This window comes from Aedes aegypti, chromosome 2, assembly GCF_002204515.2.
Source record: "Aedes aegypti strain LVP_AGWG chromosome 2, AaegL5.0 Primary Assembly, whole genome shotgun sequence".
NCBI classification, from domain to species: Eukaryota; Metazoa; Arthropoda; class Insecta; order Diptera; family Culicidae; genus Aedes; species Aedes aegypti.
In genome coordinates, this window is record NC_035108.1 from 308,031,591 (window position 1) to 308,046,661 (window position 15,071).

The 15,071-nt window shown below is 35.6% G+C and overlaps 1 protein-coding gene across 1 annotated transcript in view; it reads left to right on the forward strand.

The window, feature by feature from the left end:
• The first annotated feature begins 314 nt into the window (after positions 1-314).
• LOC5568825 (protein amalgam) overlaps positions 315-15,071 on the forward strand; it is a 571,401-nt gene continuing 556,644 nt past the window's right edge. The window contains exon 1 of the mRNA XM_021845648.1: positions 315-588. The gene's annotated coding sequence lies outside the window, so the exon portion shown is untranslated. The remainder of the gene's footprint in view (positions 589-15,071) is intronic.

A 15,071-nucleotide genomic window follows, 5' to 3' on the forward strand; every position in this document is an offset into this window, starting at 1 on the left:
AAAATATTTCGAGTTATAACATTTTTCGGCGTTAAAATACAAAACCAGTGGCGTGACGTTGATCTGCGTATGGCGCGCCGCTGATGCCTAATCGTCATTAGCGTGACGTAAAACTATTGATGGTGCAAAGGAGCAACAATGTCGAACCATTCAAAATTGTTGCCATAAATAGATCCTACTTGGGAATGCCTAAAACGGAACATGTCAAATGCAGTGCATGCCAAAAGCGGGAACCCACCGTACCGACGAAAAGAAGGATGCATCGGAACGTCGTCTTCGGTCGTGCTTGCTGGCAGTTGTCCTCGCCAGCACAGATTCAGGATTCAGTTCATTACGAAATCTCGTTCGGAGTGGTCGTTTTTTTGTCGTCGGTCGTTCGAATTCGTCGAGTACTAGCTATACGGAGCGTGTGGAAAAGCGCGCTTACGAGTCTAGGCTAATCCTGTACCATTAGAACAGTAAAAGGATACATCATCTCTGGATACAGTTCAACGGTCGTTTGCGTGTCGTTATTGACTGGTATTTGGACATAATAGCGGACGGTTGCCGGTCTACGAGGATTTGAAGGTGCTGGAGTGTGAAGAACAGGTTGGTTGAACTGGCCTGGGTTGGAATCGTAACGATTGCCGTTTTTGGGATAGGTGTGATTGGTGCTATTGGTGCTAAACGTTCGGGAAGAAGTAGTGAATATAGTGGAATCTGGTATTCACTGCAGTGGCAGTGCAACTTCGTGTCGGAAGCAGCTGTTGAATAAACGGTTAACGTGTGAAAGCGAATTGAATCAAGCTAGTTTGGACGGATGGGTTTGGATCATCGGTTGGAATGGTGCGGCTGGAGGTTGGCAATGGATTGAGACTTGGAATTGAGGTCTTGAAAACAGACGCTGGATGGCAGTGATTGTTCCATTCTTTCGAACTGTGGTAGTATTTTTCGGTTGAAGTATGACAGCTTGACCCAGTAACAGTGGCTGGTATCGTAAACTTGTTACATTTACTATTGGTATAAGCCATTTTACGAAGCTGGTCAAATTACAGGAGACCTGGGACTTTTCAATCATCGTAGTCAGTTTTCGCGATGATGATGGTTGATGACTGTGCGCATTTCTAGCGTAGCTTTTCATACAGGCGATAACTTAAATGGAGAAAATATATTAAAATATTTCTGATCACAAAAGTGCCATTTTATGTGCAATATGGGTAGCAAAGAGGTAGCTGATACAATAACTAGGTGTAATGTTGCAGTAACGAACATTTTTGGATCTCTTTTTTGTCATTTTCTCCATGTCCCCGTTTGATAAGATGAGCCGTTGTTAAAAATCACGCTTGATTTAATCCCACGTCTCCTGTCAATTGACGCCGTTTCGGCGATCAGCTGTTCCGAAACGTCTCGTAAAATGGCTCATACAAGGTACACAATACTCTATCTCATAGTTTTTTTTTGTTTACACCGAAAAAAAGCGATTTTTTGAATCCAGGAATATTTAATCAATACTGTTAAAAAATAATAAAATATATGTATGCATAACATTCGAGACTTTTTCTTTATTGGAAAAGTAAGTTAATTCATAATTTTTATATTTCATATTTCACATTGGAACTTTTAGCGAATACATGAAAATGATATTATTCATTCTGGAAATACTTTAATCTTGATCTTAAATGAAATCTGCATTTGACAATCAATTGCAACTGAATGCTGTTTTCTATACAAACTGCCTATGATTAGAGTCCTGTATATCAATTTCTAATAGTCCATTCAAGCCTAAATTTGGACGACGAACTGGAAATAAACTGAAATTTTGCAGTGAATTTATTTAACCGTAGCAACTATTTCAAATATACAGGACGTTTTAAACAGTAGATTGTCCCCTATAGTCGCACTAGTGGCTTTATATGCTTTGCTATAAATCATTGTGACATATTTTTTTTTAACCCTCTAATACCCAAATTTTTATTTTCAATCTAAATATCATTTTTCGTTATCTAAAATCGTTCTAAACACGTTTTGGGCAATGATTTATTTTTATTTGCAAATTTATGAATTTCTATTTTTGATTTTTATAATTTTTATTTTTGAACATCCTTATCCTTTTTCATTTTTTCTTGAAACCTCTCCTGATTACTGATTTTTGGCAATAATAAAAAATCACATTTTTACGGTACTTTGGAAAATATATTTTTTTAAATTTTTTTCTGGAGCATATTTTATTTTCCGTGTAATTAACGGAAAAACAGGTTTGAAATTATTTCAATACCATAAGGCTCTTCTTCCATGATAGGTTGATTGTAGAAAAATATTAGAGATACGTTTTTTTATATTACACGTTAAATTAACCCCAGGCATTTGTAGGTTATATAAGAATACAATGTTTCAAACATTTTTCAAAAATACAAAAAAGTTTCAAAAGTCATAAAAAACTTCCCTTATATGCGTGTTATGAGCCGAGGTTTAAGCCAAAAATAAAATCATTTTGATTTCCGAGCTACAAAAAAATACACAAAATTGCAAAGTGTACCCCGTCTAAAGGCGGGGTTGGGTATTAGAGGGTTAACATAAAAGACAAGTTCGAGAAATGATCGAAATAAATAGTTTCGCTCAAAAATTAAGCTCCCTTGCACCTGTATATAGTAGACTTATTGTTCCTATAGTAGAGCTTTTTCACATCTTTTGAAAGCTTTTGATCCATTATTGAAGGAAAAATATAAAAGTGTTGTAAAATACGATTATGATTTGTGATATGACTAAGCCGTGCTACTATAGGAACAGAAATCAGACATAGTGCTACTATAGACATAGTTTTATAGTTGCACAAGCCATGATATATACAAATAATATGAGCTTTCGTAGTATTCATATATTTTTCCACGGAACCAAGACAAAAACTTTCAGATGATATTGCTGGCTTTATTTTTATATTTTATACGAATATTTGTTTTTAGCTTGTTCTTACCAATAGCCGTACAGCGACCCTATGTACTATTTCCAAAGAAATAAAATGAGCAAGAAAACGAAAGCCGTTTGTTATGTCAATGCTTTAGTTGTTTGAAGACTTGAAGACAGAAGTCTTTAATTTTATGAAATTGACGAAGACATTTCTAAGAATTCTGAAAAATCTATATGCAGATTTATATTTTAAGCAGTCCTTCTCATGTAGTTAATTGAAATTATCTTCATAAGTGTACACGGCCAAAGTTCCTAAAGTAGTTTAAAATTTTGAGGCGAAATTCTTGAGGGACGTTCAGAGAAATTTCTTGAGTACTCTTTTAAAACATTATTTTGCAAAACGCTTGGGAGTTGTCAAAATAATATCTGTCAGATCCAATGGGGATGATTTAGGTGAGAATTTTTGTCAAAATATCAGTCTAGCCAGAATTGTTGGTGGAATTTTGTGTGGAATTTCTGGCCTTATAGATATGTTCAACTATATGCCTCGAAAAAATCCTTGCAGAATTCCTATCGCAATAACTTATGGAATTTATGGAGGATTAAAAAAAAGTTAATATATCCAGAAATAAGACTTCATATTGATTTGAGCATAATTTTTACGAATTTCTCAATGTTCTACATCTCGATATCTCTCCCTATGTCGATGATTTCATAAGTCCCTTCAGTCTGCATACGATTTCACTCTCCATGTCTCGATATCCTCCTTATCTCGATATCTCCATATCTCGATGTGTGTCTGTTCATTTTTCGTTCTCAATTTTCTCTCCCTATGTCGATATGACCAATATCGAAGGTTACTAGACCAAAGTTTTGCGATTCAACACAAATTAGAAGCGCAAAAAGACGTTTGTTTGTGTATCACTTTCTTGACAACGGAGTGTTTTTCAATCTAGTATTCATCAAAAATTTGTTCTTTGTGATCTCTCCCTATCTCGATGGTCCCTTCGATATCGAGATGTGGAGAGGTGACTGTATTTTAAATCTTGTAAACGATTTATAGCTGAGTTTTGGGTATATTTTGAAAAGCACCTAGTAGTACAACTTTTAGAGATATTATTAAATATTTTTCTACAATCACGAATTTTGATTCTAGAAATTTTAGAAATAGCTTGACGCAATTATAAGACATGAATAGAAAAGGTGAGAGGATGGTATGTCATTGATTTTGATAACAGTATTCTAACCGATCCGATTTTTTTTTCTAGATTTTCCTTGTTTTTGGTCATAGAAACTTGTTGTAGAATGCTTGAAGTATACCATAAATATAGACTGTTTCCAAATACCAATCCCTATTTGTTTTGTCAAGAGTTCATTACAGAATTTGTAGATGATTCTCGAAAAAAAAAAAATGATATGCCTGTATTTTATTTCCTGAGAATCATGCCAATAAAACTACTAATTAGGTCATGCTGTATATTTAGGTTAGTAATTTTTCAAAGAACTGAAATTCTGCAAGAATTCTCTCAGGCATACCTTCAAAATTTCCTACAGGTATTTGCAGCGACCCTTTCAAAAATATTTCGAGAAATTTGTTCAAGAATCCGTGCATTTTTCCAAGAGTTAATAAAAATCCTACATATATTCTTCAAAACATCCTATAAATTAACAAATATTTTTATAAAGACATAGCTTGCAACCTTAACGTGTTAAAAAATGAGTTGCTTAGAGAATTTCCCTCGAAATGTGCCGATTTTCTTCCAAGCATTTCATTTCAGCATGCTTGGAACAAAACAAGTTTCAAGTCATTCACTCACCAGAAGAAAAAAAATCTTAAAATAACTTATTGTACTAAATTTTCATAATTTCAAATGAGGATAAATTTCCCCCAGAAATTCTAGTAATTTCTTTTAAACTTCACCAAAATTTCTCATAAAATTATTGTGTACAATACAATTCTTAATGATTCCATACGGCACTTGACTAATTATACCTCCAAGAATTGACAGGACCCATAATTCGGAGTCAAACTGACCACTGGAGTGAATCTGATCAGGTCGGTAACAAATAGCAAATACTGCCGAGTATGCTGAACGTTTCGTTTGCATCACATATATCAAATGTTTTCTAATTTATAGATTTCCAAAGTTGATTTTAAAGAATTTATTTATTTATTCATTTATCACCATCTTGGTCTAAGACGCACAGATGGTATTTTAATTACTAATTAGGTTGAATGCACACAGAAGTATTCACAGTTTTTTGGGTGTGAGCAATACTGTTGGAAAAGTAAGTACCGTAAAACGGGGTATATTTGATAATGCCGGTAACTGTGATAGTTGGGGACTCGCAACATACTAAACGAAATAACATAATTTCCTTTAATCTGGCATAAGGAATGCAAAAGTTAAGAGTTTTACTTTATCACTTCATGTAAGAACTATTTTCGTTGGAAACATTTCAAGCTTTATACCCAAATATTGAAAGTCGATGAGATTTTACCATTTTTGAAACCCTTACAAACAATCTGTTCTACGTTCATTAATTGTTGAAATTCTAAAGAGTTTGTCGCTTATTCCTAACAGCCCAGTCATAGTAGAACATGAATCTAATCTCAAATCCCTTAGCAGAATACATTTTTACAAATTAAAGCAATTTTTGTAATCGAAGTCAGAAATTTCCATATAATGTTGAACGCCTGGAGGTATGCAAACCCACTTTTTTGCTTCGAGTAATTCATTCGATTTTGTTTGAAATATACTTTTTTATATTCCTAAAACGTTTGATTTAGGTAGATTCTAATGTCAAAACGTGTATATCAGGCGATATCTTTTCAAAAATATTATTTTATAATAATTCATACAGTCCTTAAAATGCATGTTTGAATTTGAAACACTTGTAGATATTTGTTTCTAAAAACTCCGTTATTTTATGAACAAAATCTAATTCAAGTTCTCCATTACCATACTCCAATTAAGTTCCAACTTAGTTCGCTTAAGTTCGCTTAGTGGACAAAAACACCATAGGTGTTATAGTTTTATCACTGGGATTGTTCCTATCTGACGTTTCGGAAGGGACACGAAAAACAAAATACATCCAAAATTTGAGTTTAAGTCAAGGGCTGTGACAAAATCTAAAAAAACATAATTTTTTTTTTGGGTCTAAACAAAGGGAAAACATCAAAACATTGATTAAACATGTGTTTTTGGCCTAAACTTAAGCGTTTGGCACAAAAATTGGGACAGGGCTTTAGGACCCTATTCTCAAAGGCGTAATAACAAAAAAAAAAAAAAAAAAATGATTACAAAACTTTATTTTGTTAGGCATCTCTAGGAACTTTTATAAGAATTTCGTAAAATGGGATATTTTTGTAATTTGAGTGATTTTGTAAGTGCGGTTTGCACAACTTACTAAATGAAATAACAAAATTTCTGGTAATGAGTTAAACAAAACTAATACATAATAAAACGGTATTACTATGACACTTGATGTCAGAGCTTATTCCATTGAAATGGAGAACATTGTAAGCCTTAAGTTCGAATATTGAAAATAAATGGTATTTTAGCATGTTTAAAATGTTTACCAACAATATATTCTACGATCACTATCGGATTAAGTTTTAAGGAGTTCGTCATTTAAACTTGATAGCCTATTTATAGTTATATATACTCTTGATAGCCTATAGGCTATAGTTGAAGTTGAATGTGGTCCTAAATCTAGTAGCTGGAAGCATTTTTATTTACTTTTCGTTATTTTCTAGGTTTTTCCGAAATATGTCCTCTTCTATTTTATAGAAGATCAAATAATAGTCAATGAAAATATATCAAGAATTAATGATCAACAATAAATCGATATCTATTCCAAAGTATAATTTCATTTGAATATTTGGGTTGCTTTTAATTATAAAATTACTAAAATCTTTACCAATACTCATACATTGAATCCTTAGGACTCCCTGAAGCTACTGGGATAATTTGAGCAGAATCCAGCAAGTCTAAGGGAGACTCAAGGTGCCTGATGTTTGCATAAGAAAGTCGAATAAATATATTTACCAACTACAGTTTCAGCCATAGGATATGCTATAGTTGATGTATTACTTTCAGAATTGAAAATATATTTAATACATGTATGAATTAGGAATTCCGGGTCCCTCGTTAGTTTGACCACATTTAATCTGAACACTTTTTAATTTGTACCCCGCTAATTTGCACTTTGTTCAGATTAAAGACGGTTCGTTCAAACGTCATTTAGCTCATTGAACGGAGTAAAGTGATATGGAATGCTGTGGAACGGAACGCAGAATTAAAACAAAACAGTGAAAGAGGTAACTGGATAACACGGTTCTAGGGTGATTAGGAGTTTAAATTTAGAAAAAATCCGATGGTTTCCACTGAAAATTTTGTCACATTAGGTGCACATAAAATGATCGAGCTGCTGATCCATAATGACTGAATTTTAAGCGTATAATCATGTAAATAGAGCATTCTCATTTGCAACTCACTTTGAAGATGCAAGAAACCATGCAATATTAGTGAATGATGGATGCAAAATCATGAAATGTTTCTGTTTCTTCAAAGATTACAAGGATTGTATTTGAATACGACTAGCCAGTTTACGTTGTTTATCGCTGAATATTCAGTTATAACTCTTCTCACATGATAATCAGGAGAGATTACGTGCTGTGTAATTTTCAATAGGGTCCTAAAGCCATGTCATAATTTTAGTACTAAATGCTTAAGTTTAGGTTAGAAACACATTTTTAAATAATTTTTGTTGCATTAAGTCCAAAAACATTTTTTACGGTTTTTGAGATTTTGTCTCACTCCTTGGTTTAAACTCAAATTTTGGGTTCATTTTATACTCCGTGTTCCTTCCGAAATGTCAGGTAGGAACAACCCCAGTGTTAAAACTAAAACCCCTGTGATATTTTTGCCGACAAAGTGAACGTCAAACATGGTCAAAAGTGTCAAGGTTCATATATGAAACCATTTTTAAAATTAAAATTTAAATATGTTATAGCCGTTATTTGAGCTGAAAAAATTGCTAAAGTAGTTGCAAGAACATGCTCTTTCGTATTATTGAATAAAACAAGACTTCATTATACATTTTAGGACCCAATTTTTTCATTGTGTAGGGCTGATTGATAACTTTATGGTTTCTGATTGGGTCTTAAAATTTTTTGTATTCAGTATTTCAGTATTTTACGTGATCTTTGATATCTATAGCTCTTATCAATGATGTAAAGTGTTTAAACTACTTTAATACAATACTTAAGCAACGTGCATTATCTAATTACAGTAATGTATTAAGAGTAGCTTTTATCTCATAATCATTACATTTCAATTTAAACCCATCATAGTCCTTAACAACTTCCTGCGTAAGATGTTTCGTAACAATAGTCTAAACGACTTTTACTTAACGAAGAATATAATGAGACAATCCTCGCTCTAAGCAGACGGAAATATCAAAACCATATCACGAATCGATCAAATTTAGATCTCATATCTATGATTTTGAAAAGATATTCGAAAATTTCGTCGCTACTGAACAATGTGAAGTCAGAAAACCCTTTTGGCAGCATCCATTTATTACGTAACGCTAAAATTAGAAATTTTTGACCCCCTCCCCCCTTCGTAACGCTTTTTTTATGAAAAATTTCAAATTTTTGTATGGACCGTAACACTTTAGCCTATTCCCCCCTCCCCCTAGAGCGTTACGTAATTTGTGGATGCCGCCTTTGGAGCAACAAAGAGTCTCAGACAGTCTCTGTGATTAGATCCGAAGGTTGAGAATTCTATGCTGGCTGTCGACGTTTTGTTTTCTAATGTTGCTGAACAGCGATTGGAAACGCGAGGCACGATGAATTTTCGTAGGCATCAAACAGAATCTGCAAATAAATACGAACAACCGTTCGGGCGCTTCATACGTTCGTGTTTCATTTTCGGATCGCTGTTTCTCCCGACGGATCATCCCATCGGATGATTTTCCATCGCTCGTGAATGTGAATCGTACTACGCTGCCTGCTCTTCGCGAAGAGCAGGAAAATATTCACTTCGATCATCTTCATGCGGGCTCGCAACAAGCTGGTGCGCCATGAAAGGCGTGTTTGTCATTGTTATTGATTTATTGATTTGAAAGAGAAAATTGATTTGCATGTACCTACTTTGGTTTGTTTAAATACATAGTAGAAAACCTGCAATCGAAATCTTCCAGACCTCTCATGTTTTTTCAACAACAAAATAACAAAAGCATTTTTTTATATTTTGATGCTATTCTCTTACATCTTACTAATAAGTGTCAAAATCAGTACATTTTGCGATTTGTGTACATGCCATGGATTTTATACACTCCGAAAAAATCATGCGATTTTACGTCTTTTGGATGCACATAAAAGAAGCGATCCAAAAATGACGTGAATTTGTGTCACATTTTAAATACGATGGTGTCTGATTCGGGAAATGTCAATCATAGCGGCATCGTTCCATGTCCTTCAACATGTAAAATTACATTTTTCTTATAATACATCTTTCAGAACCCATTTTTACGTCATTTCATCACTTACATCATGTGTCATTCAGTCATAATTTGAATTACGTCCGGAGTGATTTTCATTATTTTTTAAGAGTGTATGTTTCAATTGTACCTAAACATTACCAGAAAATTGTTGCGCAAGTAGCTCAAGCCATAGCCTGCAGCACCCAGCCACGCTCGTGCTGTGCACTTCAAGCGTGCTTTTGTTGGGCTGTATGTACTCAGTACACCATGCAACCAGCAGAATGTTTGCTTGACTTTGCGAGAAGAAGCAACCTTGTAATGAATCACGAGAATGAACAGCGCGTGGATAAATTAATCCTACCAGTGAAAAGGCTTCGCGAGCCACTTATCGGTGGGTTCATTTTGCTTCTTCGGCGTTGCATCCGTTCGCATTTTGCGATGCTCTTCGTTAGGGGCTGTCCATTAATTATGTAAGGGTTTATGGGGGGAGGGGGGGTTTGAGATTTCTTACGCGCCATACAATTTATTTTTAATTTCCAAACAAAAAATTTTACCATGGGGGGAGGGGGGGTTGAAAAACCCCGAAAATTGTCTTACGTAATTAAGGCGATCGTCTAATGGGTTTGAGCAATTTGAAATTTGTATGGGAGCGAAGGCGTTATGCTGACTTTAGACCATTGGGCTGCCTAAACCTGACCGAATTGGGTCATATAAAACCTTTCACGCTACGAGGGATCATGTTTCCTTCAAATCGTGGAAAAAACTTTTCCAGAATTTTCCCTCGTTTTTCCAGCTTACTTCGGCGAAACAAGCAAAGTCGGGAAAATTTTTCCACCAATTAGGTATTTACGTCATTTTCAGGAAATTTAAAGCGGTGACATATACTTTTTTCTACTCAGAAAGGTTTAAATGATCTCAAACATTGTCACTGAGGTATTTTCCGGAAAATCAGTTCTCGATTTTCCGGGAAAATTTGATACTTTAGTACCGTGGAAATGTACCTAAATATGGAACGACTGGGCTGGATATAAATTTACAAAATATTTTCAATTATTAAATAAAGGGTAACTAACTGGATTCAGGTGATAAATTGAAAATATGAACGTTTTTCCCAAGGGTTTTCCCCAATTTTCCACAAACTGGTTCAAAAAATTGAACGCGTAACGCGTGCGTATACGGATCAGTGTATTGAAATGAATGATTTTTTCACCCTCTCATTCAAAGCTTATAAACCAAAATTATACACATATTTTTGTATATCCTGCACCCTCATATTCCCCTGCAGGTCATAGTCATAGTCGGGGGCTCTAATTTTAGCATTTTTCCACCAAATTTTTGAAAAATTTGGCGTGACCCCACTTAGCAGCGACATATTTTTCCAGCCGGCTGCCGTGCGGATAGAGAAACGTCATTTGAGAAGTAACGCTGCCACATACGCCTGAAATAGGCAGGGCCGAATCATGTAGAATGCAGGATGCTATCGTCAGATCGTCCCCAACCCGGATGGCGCACAACCAAATCGCGACGCGGCTCGACTCGTAGCAATATAGAATCATGTTTGAAACATTACGCATCTATCAGATAATCTTTGAATACGCAGCGCGCTGTTATTAGTAGATTAGTCGCGGTACAAGGGACTGAAAACAATATATTTTCATATGAAATGTCTGTCTTGTTTATGTAACATTGAATAGTCCAATTTACGAGTCGTTTCGAACCTGATGATCGCTCATTTTATGAATGAAAATTTGATAAGAAGCAGTCGCGTATCGCGTGAAAGTAACAGCAATATCAGCAACGTTGAAGTTTTGTCAAATCAATCATTGATTTAGATGCTTGATATAAACTTTGTTCAATACAATAATGTTTTGTTTGCTTGCATGATGTTAAATAAACATAAACATCACTGTTATTCCAAAAGCAATATGCAGCTATGTGTCGACAAATATCAGAGAACCACGTTTTATTCATATATGGTCTGCGAAACAGGTACAAATTATTCCCTATATCTTTCATCAGATGTTTTTTTTGACAAAAAAAAATGTTATAAAAATTGGTATTCCTAAGTCTTGAATATACATATAAGAAAGATATTTGAGAATGATCTGAGAAACAAGAACAACATGTTCCGAAATTCGTTCGCCAGATTTATTTTTTGACCAAGAAAAATTATTTCAAAAAATTCGGGTCGAATAAGGAGGTCATGGGCTTAAAGACGTTCAGATACTTTCGATATATCGGAATATCGATATTTTGCTTTCGATATTTGATATTTTGGTATCGATATTTCCTTCCGATATATCGTAAACTAATATTTGGATAACAATTGAAGGGTTTTCTCGTAGTACAACTAATTTTTAAATATTTGAAAGCGGTTCACATACCAATTGTTATATGATTTATCAAGAAAAGAAGATATTCCTGTCTATATCAAACAAAATGCCGGTTATATGAGGGTCAAAGAATTGTTTGCGAATCGTAGGAAACTTAACGTTAGGTAACTTGGCGATACATACAATAATTTTGCGCCCTTCAAATATATCAAATGATATTACGATATATCGATATTTTGATTCAATATATCGGTGGTATCGATACTTTGATTCAATAATCGCATCGAATCAAATATCGATACTTCGCAATATCGGAACGTCCCTACATTGGCTAAGAAAATTGAAACGTATTTTTCCGAAATTCAATCTAAGGCATCTGAGCCTGTTTCAATATTAAAAAATTAAATAATGTTTTAGAATTACATATTTGCAAAATTCATAATTTAGAACCCTCAATATTTTAAAGCAAAAATTCTACCCAGGGCTTATGAGATTGCATCAATTTGGAGTGTAGCGCAGTATTATCTTCAGCGAAGTTGCAGCACTTAGTGCGATTTACATTGAGGGGATGAGGATCATCCTTTTAGTTGAGAACTATCTAGTCCAGCAGAGGCGCTTTTTCCTATTTGCCCTATATGAACCTGGTGGCGCTAGTGAGCACTGAATTTTCGTTTTGCGGATAACCCAGTTGCCTGACCACTTAGAAAGATGGCGTCTTCAGCAAAGTTGTACAGTAGTACAAGGGCTAACATCATTTGAGCCAAGAGATTCAATATTTTCTCACCAGGTGGCGCTAGTGAACATTGAATTTTTGTTATGCGGATAGCCCAGTAGTCTGACCTCTTAGAAAAATCGCGTCTTCGGCAAAGTTGTTCAGTAGCACAAGGGCTATCAATATTTGACCGAAGATATTTGATATTTTCTCACCAGGTGCCACTAGTGGGCATTGAATTTTTGTTTTGCGGATAGCTCAGTGGCCTGACCACTAAGAAAGATGGTTTCTTCGGCAAAGTTGTTCAGTAGTACAAGGGCTAACATTATTTGAGCTAAGAGATTCAATATTTTCTCACCAGGTGGCATAAGTGGGCATTGAATTTTTGTTTTGCAGATGGCTCAATGGCCTGACTGCATAGAAAGATGGCGTCTTTGGCAAAGTTGTTCAGTAGTATAAGAGCTATCATTATTTGAGTCAAGAGATTCGATATTTTCTCACCAGGTGACACTAGTGGGCATTGATTTTTTGTTATGCGGATAGCCCAATGGCCTAACCACTTAGAAAGATTGCGTCTTCGGCAAAGTTGTTCACTAGCACAAGAGCTATAATTATTTGAGCCAAGAGATTCAATATTTTCTCACCAGGTGGCACTAGTGAACATTGAATTTTTGTTTTGCGGATAGCCCAGTAGTCTGACCTCTTAGAAAAATCGCGTCTTCGGCAAAGTTGTTCAGTAGCACAAGGGCTATCATTATTTGAGTCAAGAGATTCGATATTTTCTCACCAGGTGACACTAGTGAACATTGAATTTTTGTTTTGCGGATAGCCCAATGGCCTAACCACTTAGAAAGATGGCGTCTTCGGCAAAGTTGTTCAGTAGTACAAGGGATAACATCATTTGAGCCAAGAGATTCAATATTTTCTCACCAGGTGGCATAAGGGGCATTGAATCTTTGTTTTGCAGATGGCTGACCGGCCTGACTACATAGAAAGATTGCGTCTTCGGCAAAGTTGTTCAGTAGCACAAGGGCTATCAATATTTGACCGAAGATATTCGATATTTTCTCACCAGGTGCCACTAGTGGGCATTGAATTTTTGTTTTGCGGATAGCTCAGTGGCCTGACCACTAAGAAAGATGGTTTCTGAACAAAAAACAAAAATTCATATGAAATGGTTTAGCGGATAGCCCAGTAGCCTAAATTCTTAGAAAGATTGCGTCTTCGGCAAAGTTGTTCACTAGCACAAGAGCTATAATTATTTGAGCCAAGAGATTCAATATTTTCTCACCAGGTGACACTAGTGAACATTGAATTTTTGTTTTGCGGATAGCCCAATGGCCTAACCACTTAGAAAGATGGCGTCTTCGGCAAAGTTGTTCAGTAGTACAAGGGCTAACATTATTTGAGCTAAGAGATTCAATATTTTCTCACCAGGTGGCATAAGTGGGCATTGAATTTTTGTTTTGCAGATAGCTCAATGGCCTGACTGCATAGAAAGATGGCGTCTTTGGTAAAGTTGTTCAGTAGTATAAGAGCTATCATTATTTGAGTCAAGAGATTCGATATTTTCTCACCAGGTGGCGCTAGTGAACGTTGAATTTTTGTTTTGCGGATAGCCCAATGGCCTAACCACTTAGAAAGATGGCGTCTTCGGCAAAGTTGTTCAGTAGTACAAGGGCTAACATTGTTTAAGTCAAGAGATTCGATATTTTCTCACCAGGTGACACTAGTGAACATTGAATTTTTGTTATGCGGATAGCCCAGTAGTCTGACCTCTTAGAAAAATCGCGTCTTCGGCAAAGTTGTTCAGTAGCACAAGGGCTATCAATATTTGACCGAAGATATTCGATATTTTCTCACCAGGTGCCACTAGTGAACATTGAATTTTTGTTTTGCGGATAGCTCAGTGGCCTGACCACTAAGAAAGATGGTTTCTTCGGCAAAGTTGTTCAGTAGTACAAGGGCTAACATTATTTGAGCTAAGAGATTCAATATTTTCTCACCAGGTGGCATAAGTGGGCATTGAATTTTTGTTTTGCAGATAGCTCAATGGCCTGACTGCATAGAAAGATGGCGTCTTTGGCAAAGTTGTTCAGTAGTATAAGAGCTATCATTATTTGAGTCAAGAGATTCGATATTTTCTCACCAGGTGACACTAGTGGGCATTGATTTTTTGTTATGCGGATAGCCCAATGGCCTAACCACTTAGAAAGATGGCGTCTTCGGCAAAGTTGTTCAGTAGTACAAGGGCTAACATTGTTTGAGTCAAGAGATTCAATATTTTCTCACCAGGTGGCGCTAGTGAACATTGAATTTTTGTTATGAGGATAGCCCAGTAGTCTGACCTCTTAGAAAAATCGCGTCTTCGGCAAAGTTGTTCAGTAGCACAAGGGCTATCATTATTTGAGTCAAGAGATTCGATATTTTCTCACCAGGTGACACTAGTGGGCATTGATTTTTTGTTATGCGGATAGCCCAATGGCCTAACCACTTAGAAAGATGGCGTCTTTGGCAAAAGTGTTCAGTAGTACAAGGGCTATCATTATTTGAGTCAAGAGATTCGATATTTTCTCACCAGGTGGCGCTAGTGAACATTGAATTTTTGTTATGCGGATAGCTCAGTAGTCTGACCTCTTCGAAAGATT